Raw genomic sequence first — 10,178 nt, 5'->3', positions numbered from 1 at the left:
GAGACAAGAAAAATATTTGCAAATTATCAATCAGATAAAGAATTTTTATGCAGAATGCATCACAAACTCTTTATACCCAATAACAAGAAAAATCAACAGCTCAACTAAAATGGGCAAAAGCTGTGGACTGAAAAGAACTGTGGATAGTGGCACACACTTGTGATCCCAGCACTGGGGAGGCAGAGGCAAGAAGCTCATGAGTTGAATGTCATTTTCTGCTGGCTGTTCTTCAAGCTGTGGACAAATATTCCGTTCAGGGGCTTGGTCCAGCCTCATCCATTAAAGCCCAGATTTGAACTACAGCAATACATGGTATATGTAGCCACTTCTCACGGGACAGACACAAAACTGCCCACGCTTCCTCCTGTGTCCCTGGGAACTCTCAGAAGTCCCAACCTCCCCATAGCAGAGTTGCTCCTTTGCTTTGGCATGCAGGTTTCTGAGGCTGGTGGCCTCAACAAAGCCATGTCGCAGGCTGAATCCTGTCTGTCTCTGTGCTGAAGCCCTGACCCCTAACACCTCAGAACGTAGCTGTATTTGGAGACAAGTTGTAGTGGTTTGAGTGAGAAATGTCCCCCCATAGGCTCTGGCATTTGAACACCTGGTGCCCAGTTGGCAGTGCTGTTTGGGGAGGTTTAGAGGTATGGCCTTGATGTAGGAAGTAGTCACTGGGGTAGGGCTTTGAGATTTCAAAGTATGGTACCATCCTCAACTCTCTCTCTCTCTCTCTCTCTCTCCCTCCCTCCCTCCCTCCCTCCCTCCCTCCCTCCTCCTCGTCCTCCTCCTCCTTCTTCTTCTTCTTCTTCTCCTCTCTCTCTCTCTCTCTCTCTCTCTCTCTCTCTCTCTCTCTCTCTCTCTCCCTCTCTTCCTGCTTTGTCCATGCAGTTTAAGATGTGAGCTCTCAGTTTCCTGTTCCTGCCATGCCTCCCCACTGCTATCATGGACTCTTAACGCTTTGGAACCAGAAGCCAAAATAAACTCTCTTCCTTAAGTTTCCTTGGTCAGTGTTTTTTATTCCAGCCATAGAAAAGTAACCAATACACATTACCTTTTCTTTTTTTTTTTATTTTTGGTTCATGCCTCTTGGTGGACTTCTTCATCAGCTGGCTCTTGTACATTTTCTGCATTGTAAAATGGCCAAGATAATTTTCCAGGACAATGACAGAGGCACAATCACCACTTGGGGGAGGGGTGTTACAGCAATTCTTCCCCTGAAGAGATGTAAACAACTGTCTACCCTGTCCTTATAGAATAAAAATGACAAACCGAAGTATGATTCGTCAAGAGTCCAGCTTGATGAACCCGTGAGTTTATTAGACTTACATAATAGAGCATGGGTGAGAGGTTACAGGAGTGTGGGTGAATGCAAAGCAGCCACACCATGGGAAAACCTGGTACGGATGATGTCCTCTTAGCTGCATAAATGGGGTCCTCGTTTCAGTTAATCTTTCACAGTCTGTATGTCCTAGTACCTTCAGAGACCACAAGTCTGGGAACAGAGCCATGTAGAGCTGGCTGGGAGGTGCAAGAGAGAGTGACTGGGATTAGGTAAGGGTCCAGTGACTCTCCCCACAAGCCCTCTTCTATTGGGAGTATCAAAAGTCAACACAATGCTGACCAGAAATGTCCTTTCAACTGTCCTAGCCAGCCGTGGAAGGATAGGCTACAGGGGAATTTTTGCCTCTAGGAGTTGGTCCCAAGAGGATAGACTCATTCTGCCTTTAAATTAAGAAACAAGAGACGCCGAGATGGAAAACTACAACCGTGCCTCTTGAAAGAGTTCAGTGCCCATCTGGGCTGCTGTCTGGGGCCAAGCCCAGGACTCTCTCTCTCTCTCTCTCTCTCTCTCTCTCTCTCTCTCTCTCTCTCTCTCTCCTCTCCTCTCCTCTCCTCTTTTTCTCGGAAACAGTGCCTCACTCTGTAACCCAAGCATCCCTCGGATTCATGGCAATCCTCTTGCCTCAGGCTGAGTTCTAGGATTATAGGTATGGAACCACCACAGTCTTTAATCTTGAATTTTGATGCTCCCATTTTTTGTGGTTGTTTTGCTTTTGTTTCTGTTTTGAAATTTTATCTTGCTATATAATTTTGCCAGACCTTGTGCTCACTATGTAGCCAAGTCTAGACTTGACCTTACAGCAATTCCCCTGCCTTGGCCCGCTGAGTTTTGGGGTTACAAGTCTGTACCAGTAAACCCAGCTGTGTAGGCTTCTTGAAAGCATGGGTTTGTCTTGCAGATGGAAGCTTCTGGTGTGTGGAGAAGGGTCAGCGCTTCAGGGTGTAGGGAGAAGCAAGTGGGAGACCAACTCTTCTCCTTCTTGTCTTCTGTATCCTTTTCTGTGCACATAGAGGCCAGGGCCTGTGCGCAGTCCCACAATAAGGTGCCCAGGAGCTTCAGCTCAAGCAAGTTGAGGTCTTTTTTTTTTTTTTTTTTTTTTTTGGTTTTTCGAGACAGGGTTTCTCTGTGCAGCTTTGCGCCTTTCCTGGGACTCACTTGGTAGCCCAGGCTGGCCTCGAACTCACAGAGATCCGCCTGGCTCTGCCTCCCGAGTGCTGGGATTAAAGGCGTGCGCCACCACCGCCCGGCGAGGTCTTTTTCTTTCAAGGACAAAGCTAGGTATTTTTTTCTGGGTCCTCAGATCCTTTCTCCCCACAGCTGCCTCCACCCAGAAAAGGAGAAGCCAAGAACTCCGGCTTAGGGCTACATCCTGCTGTCCCTTCTTCTTAGGGTTTAGTCACATGACCTGAAGGGATGGGGTGTGTATTCCAGACTAGAAACACTTCGTAACTAAGAGGAAAGGGGAAGCAAAGATCCCAACAACTTTCTGAGGTTTCCTTAGCAGGCCTCTCTAGGGTGACTGGGCCTGTGGAGGAGGAAACTTGTAGCTGGTCATTGTGGAAGCAGAAAGCTTGGGATGGATGTGGGATGTGGCTATAGGCCTTGTGAAGCTTAATTTTAACCATTAACTTGACAGTCTGAAATCATCTAGGAGACAAAGTTCTGGGTGTGTCTTTGAGGGAGTGTCTAGATCAGGCTAATTGAAGTGGGAAGATCACCCTAAATGTAGACTGTACCATTCCATGGTGTGGTGGTTTGAAGGAAAATGGCCCCCAAAGGAAGTGGCACTATTAGGAAGTGTGGCCTTCTTGGAGTAGGTGTGGCTTGTTGAAGGAAGTGTGTCACTGTGGAGGGGGGCTTTGAGGTCTCATATGTGCTCAAGATACCACCCAGTATCTCAGTTCACTTCCTGTTGCCTGCAAGATGTAGGATACTCGGCTGCTTCTCTAGAACCATGTCTGCCTGCACGCCGCCACGTGGCACCATGATGATAATGGAATAAACCTCTGAAAGTGTAAGCCACCCCAATTAAATGTTTTTCCTTTATAAGAGTTGCTGTGGTCATGGTGTCTTTTCACATCAATAGAAACCCTAACTAAGACGTTTGGGCTGGAGTTTTGGGCTCAATAAAAAAAAAAAAGAAAGTTCCTGACTGTGGGTGCAATGTGACCAACTGCCTCAACCTTCTGCCACTGTGACCTCTCTGCTGTGATGGAATACACCCTCAAACCATGAGCCAAAAGAAAACCTTCCTTCTTAAATAACTGTGGTCAGGTATGTCGTCATAGCAACAAGACAAGTAACTAATATAACCCTCCAGGCTCATCCCAAACATCCCACAATCTCCCCAAACACACCACCCACAGGGGATCAAACATTCTAACCCATAAGTCTACAGGGACATTTCGCATTTAAACCATAGCACCTCCCTCTGTCCTTAGTGGGGTTTTCTGGATGTATTCTAATAATAGAAGTGTGATGGCAATCAGTGACTTTGCAACTCAAATGAGGTGGAAATGACAGGGTAACCAAGAAAATAACAGTATCTGGTCATCTCACGGGTGGTGCTAATCCTGGCCAGTTTCAGGTGGCGCAGCCGTGGTACAGCTTGGTGGATACATCAGCTTCCAGCCACCTTGTACCATTTTCCTTCTACCTGTCCAGCTTGCCTCACTTTGCATCGATTTTTGCCTAAGATGCCTGTCCCTTTCTAGTGACCATTAAACTCTTGTTCCTTAATTTTTCTGCTTTGTAAATCCTCTCCACCACCTGGAAATCTCTTGTTCATTTGGCAAGACCCAACCTTGGGGGCTGGCAGGACAGCTCAGGGGATAAAAGCACTTTTGCTAAGACTCAGGACTTGAGTTCCATCTCTGAGACCCACAGGATGGAAAGAACTATTCCTACAAGTTGCCCTTTGAGCTCCACACTCATGCCATGGCCCACATGTATTCACATGCATATACGTACACACACTAAAACATTAAAACATAAAAGATAAAACCAGACCTGGCTTAAGACTGTCCCCCACATTCTGGACAGCTTTAGTGACTGGCTGGGACCCAGGCGCATGGCTTGTGTCTTTGCACCAGTACTGATGTTAGTCATCTTGGAGTCTGTCAGGAATGTCCCTGCTCACAGATGAGCAGATTCACATGTACAGGGCTGAGTAGCTAATGAGCATTTAGCTAACATCCATGGAGAAGAGCTAGTAAGCTCGCCCCTTCACACGCCTCACAACGGCATCACACCCCGCATAACACAGTGTCCCTACTAGAGCACTAGGACGATGCATGAAACAGTTTCACCTGTTAATTCTGAGAGCACCTCGGGTATGTGGAAAACCACACATTTTCCTCACAATGCTCTAGGTTGTTCAGGTGTAGTGGCTAATACATGTAATCCCAGCACTCAGAAACCGAGGCAAGGAAATTGCTGAGTTTGAGGACAGCCTGGGCTACAGTGTAAAACACTCAAACAAAATAAAACAACAAGAAAAAACAAGACAAACAACAGCAACAACAAAAACCAAGGCATTATGTCTCCCCCTGACCTGTGTGTGTGTGTGTGTGTGTGTGTGTGTGTGTGTGTGTGTGTGTGTGTGTGTGTGGTCACACACACGCCATAACAGTGTATATAGAGACGTCAGTAGACACCTCAGATGTCTATCCTCTCCTTCCTCCTATTTTGAGACACTGTCTCTCATTTTTTCTGCTACATTCTTCAGACTAGACCCCTGAGTTTCTGGAGCCTCCTGTTTCTGCCTCCCATCTCACATTAGCAGCACCTGGATTCCAGGAGTGTGTTTCTGTGCCCAGCTTTGCACAGGTTTTAGGAATCTGAACTCAGGCCCTCACACTTGTGAGCAAGTGCCTTCTCCACAGAGCCACCTCCACAGCCTTTTCAGACTAAGTTTCTCACTGGCCTGGAATTTGCCAATTAGACCATATTGGCCAGCCATCAAGCTTTGGGATCCTCCTCCTGTCTCTGTCTCCCCAGTTCTGGGATTACAAGTTTACACCATCATGTTTAGTTTTTTTTTTTCTTTCTTTGTGTGTGTGTGTGTGTGTGTGTGTGTGTTTACCTGGGTGATGTATATACACTATCAGAATACAGTACCCATGGAAGTCAGAAGAAGGTGTCAGGTTCCCTGGAACTGGAATTACAGACAGTTATGAGCTGCCACGTGGGTGCTGGGAACTGAAACCAGGTCATCCGGAAGAATGCTCTTAACCACTGAACCACCTCTCCAGCCCCAATACTCAGCATTTTATGTGGAAGCTGGGGATTGAACTCCAGTCTTCACGTTCACGTGGGAAACATTATTTACTGAACCAAACAAGTTGAACAGCACAGACAAAGGACTCGGAACTCAACTAACTTCCATGTAAAGTGAGCAGGCACACACACCATGGGAATTAGAACATTCCATCCTGGAAAGAGGTGAGAGGCTCCTAAGACACAGGAAGTTCGGGATGCTGACTACGAGTATAAAACTCAGAAAATGCCACAACTCATGGGCTCACAACTCTACCCAAGATTATACACGATCCCAGTAACCTCCGAGGAGACGGGGTGCCTCAGTGGAGCTGCCTGCAGTTTGTGGTCTAGGAAGCAAGCTTTAAACTAAGTCATTGGTTTACCAAGATACACTTAGGTGGAAATGATTTCTTTGATCTGTCCTTGATGCCCTGTCTACAGTGAACAAATGTTTTGTTCACAAATCCCCAGAAAAAGTCACAACAGAGGCAGGAGGACAGCCCCACAGAAGTGAGTGCATTTGGCTGTGATTCATGGGTAGTGTGGACTTCAGAAACCCTTGGAAAGATTACTGATAAAGTAGATTGAAGAATGACTGTCTCTGTCAGCTGATTGTGGAAGGCAGATGTCCACGATCAACTGTGTCCTATGACCCCAGCTCCATGGAAGAGGACGTTAGAGACAGGATGGGGAGTAGGGATCCCAGTCCTGGGGTTCCTCCAGCCACCTCCCCTAGGACAACTTGCATTTGATGTTGAGCGCCTCAGAGAATGCTTGCTTCTGCAGGATGCCACGGTGTTGAGCCTGCCTCTTTCAAAGCTCCCTCCTCCCACCCCACATCCATCATTGTTCCCTAGCCTCCTGGCACAATGTTCCTAAATAAGAGGGAGGAGGGGCCCGGATCAGAAATCAGAAATTCATGGTCCTGTCTGCAGAAACCAAGCCGGGGGCCTCTAGCGCCACCTGCCGGCCGAGGTGCGCACGTTTCCCCCAACCCCCCAGAGCCAGTGAAGGAGGGAGTCAGAGACCAAGCTTCATCAGCCAGGATGAGGATGGGCGTTTTCCAGCTCTTGAGGTTCCCAGCCACCTACCCTCGTCTTTTCGATTTTCCTGTCTCTGTCTCCCTGTCTCGGTGTCTATCTTTGTCACCAGGTCTCTCCGTTCACCTCCTGCCTTATTTTTAAAATACCTTCTATTGATCTTCTGTCCTTCTTTCTCCTGCCCTGGCCTCACTCCCACAGCAAGGAGAGGCCCAGTTCCTGCTCTTCACTGGCACCCTGGGTCCCCTCGTTTAGTACTGAGGCCCTATTTTCAGGATCCGGAGGTTGTCCATGAGGCCAGAGTGTCCCCAGAGTTTAGAGTCCCCCAGTGACTGCTGGCTGTGTGGCACACTGGGCAGCATCAGGCTGCAATGGACAGACTTCAGAATGCTGACTATTTGCAGCTGTTCATACGCTGACAGTAACTGTCCCATTTTGAGTCTTTGGACACGAGTGGACAAAGACAGAGCAGTCCCTGAGAGGACAAAGCTGACCTGGGCCCTGGCCCCTGCTTCCATCAACCCTAGTCCCACACACCACAACTCTATTTTCCTAGGGCACTACCAGGTGTCCACAAGGGCCTGGCATCTCAGGGGACAAAGCCAGAGCAGAGAGGAGAGAGGCCATGTGGGAGTGAACAATAGAGTGTACACACACGTGTTGCTGAGGTACGTGAGGTGTTCCCTACACGCCTGTGTGTAACTGTGGTCCATGATTAGTCCTCATATACTGTATAGGTATTGTACACAAAGGGGCCATGCGCACATGTGTGTGTGCATTTCAGGTTCGTGTATGAGTATGTATATAGGCACAAAGTATGCGATGTGGATATAGACAAATGTGGTGGAATGTGGGTGTTCAGTTGTGCATATGTATGTGGGGTGACTTTGTAGTTATGTAACACACATACATGTCTGTTTTGTGTGCACATACATGAATGTGTAGTATGTACTGGGCATATGTAGGCATATAGGTATGCTGTTATCAGAGTGTAGTTGTGTGTATGGACATGTGTGCGTTGTGTATGTAGGTGTAAGTGCACACATGTGTATATGGGGGCTTTCTGATTCAGTGTGTGGGACTCTTTTTGTTTCTGAAGGGCCCTTGGCTAATGATAGCCACCTACCAAGAGACAGGTAGACAGCACACCCAGGTGCTAAGAGGACTCAAAAACCAGTAACACACCAATTGGGTATGTGTGTGTTGGCGCCACACCATGACTGTCTCAAATGCTGTGAGTGATTGTCCCTCAGAAGAATGGTTGCCCCACCTGGGTGGACCACAAGGGGTTACTTCTGATGTTGACAGAAATACTTTTTTTGGTGTATAATGTATGAAGGGGAGGTACCAGAAAAACTTGCAACACTGAAAAGCAGAAAAAGGAAGTTCAGTTGATACAGTGAGGGCTGATATCTTAGTTATTTTTCTGTTGTTTTGATAAAACACCATAATCAGGACAACTTATAAAAGAAAGCATTTAATTTGGCTTATTGTGTCAGAAGGTTACAGTGCATGATGGTGGAGCGAAGAAGCAGCCAAGAGCTCACATTTTGACCCACAACCATGAGGCAGAGAGAGGGGAGGAGTCTTTTGAAAACTCAAAACCTGCTGTGAGCGACACATCTTCTCCAATACAGCCACACCTCCTAATCCTTTCCAAACTGTTCCACCAGCTGGGGACCAAGTATCTGAACTTATGAGCCTGTGGGGGCCATTCTCATTCAAACCACCACAGCTGGAGAAAGAAAAGGAGACAGGAAGTCATAGGTAGTAGGAGCAGATGCCAAGTCACTGGGAATCACAGAGTAGGGTCCAGGCCTTAATCTTTACTGAAACTCTTCCAAATTTGAGAGTGTTGGGAAAGGTGACCAGAGTCAATATGCCATTTACAATAGACACAATAGAAAATGAACCACAAAACAGGATGGAGAAAACATAGGTTAGGCAACCAGCCATGAAACCAAACAGAGAACAACTGTGTTTGTACATACATATAATAGATGCTCATCTAAACAGCTGGGTGTGAGACTAGAGAGATGGCTCAGTGGTTAAGAGCACTAGGGGCTCTTCTAGAGGATCTGGGTTCAGTTTCCAGCACCTACACCTTTTGCAGATCCAGTTCCAGGGGATTTGATGCTCTCTTGTAACCTTTGTGGGCAACAGACACATTCATATACATTCAGGCAAAACATCCAAACACATTAAATAAAATATATATTTATTTAAATGTCAGATGTGGACTGGCTCACAGCCACAGACGGCTTATCAGGTAAAGGAGCTTGCTGCCAAGCCTGACAACCTGAGTTTGATCCCCGGAAGCCACGTGGTAGAAGGAGAGAATCGACTCTTGCAGATTGTCCTTTGTGTCCTTTGACCTCAACAGGTGAGCCATGACATGAACATGCGTGCATGCATGGACTCCCTCTCTCTCCCTCCTGCTCTCTCTCACACACACACAAATACATAAAATGTACTAACATTTTTTTTCTATAATATTAAGCCAGATGTGGTAGTGCATGTTGGTAATCCTGGCTGAAGGAACACAATTGTGAATTTGACTAGCCTGGATTATATCATGAGCCCTTGTAGCAACAAAACTAAACAAACAGACCCCCCCCCCACACACACAAACAATAAACAAACCAAAAAGTAAAAACTGAACAAGAAAAAGGTGGACATTACACACATTTTACTGCTTATGCCTATAAATTTGCAGCAATTGCAATGGATAATTTGTAAGGCCATTTGGGGTCACAACAGGCTCATTCACTAAATTCATTCCCAAACGTTCTGTGGGACCATCTGACGAGCCTGGCCGACTAGATCTGGGACAGGTAATAGATAAACATGGACCCCTGCTCCTGAGGCTCCAACTTTCTAACAGGACAGGACCCAGAGAGGCAGAAAGCTAGGATGAAGGCAACCAGGAGAGTGGAGGGTAGTGACTTTGTCTGACATTGACACTGTGGGAACCTGACAACGGGCTCGGTGAATATCCAAGTGATATATTCTGTCCAAATGTGAACATAGTGCCCCTGAAGCTGTGGACAGCTCTCTCAGTCCTGAGTCCTGCACAGTCACAAACAATGAGACAGAGAAGCACACACAGACATAAACATAGGCATGCACACAGACAGTCCACATGTCACACACCCATATATAAACACAGACATACACATACAGACAGACAGTTCATGTGTCACACACCCATACACACATACACATAGGCATGCACATAGACAGTTCACATGTCACACACCCATATATAAACACAGACATACACATAGATACAGACAGTTCACATGTCACACACCCATACACACATACAAAATACACATAGGCATGCACGTTGACAGTCCACATGTCACACACACAGATAAACCTAGACAACATTCACACAGCCCAGTCTCACACACAGGCCCAGAGAAACACACACACACACACACACACACACACACACACACACACACACACACACTCACGCCAAGAAAGAAATATACCACAGGAAAATACCTCAGAGGAGGTGGACACAAACACTC

This window comes from Peromyscus californicus, unplaced genomic scaffold (assembly GCF_007827085.1).
Source record: "Peromyscus californicus insignis strain IS unplaced genomic scaffold, ASM782708v3 Scaffold_4__1_contigs__length_199733344, whole genome shotgun sequence".
Taxonomy (NCBI): Eukaryota; Metazoa; Chordata; class Mammalia; order Rodentia; family Cricetidae; genus Peromyscus; species Peromyscus californicus.
Note: the sequence above shows the minus strand (reverse complement) of the source record.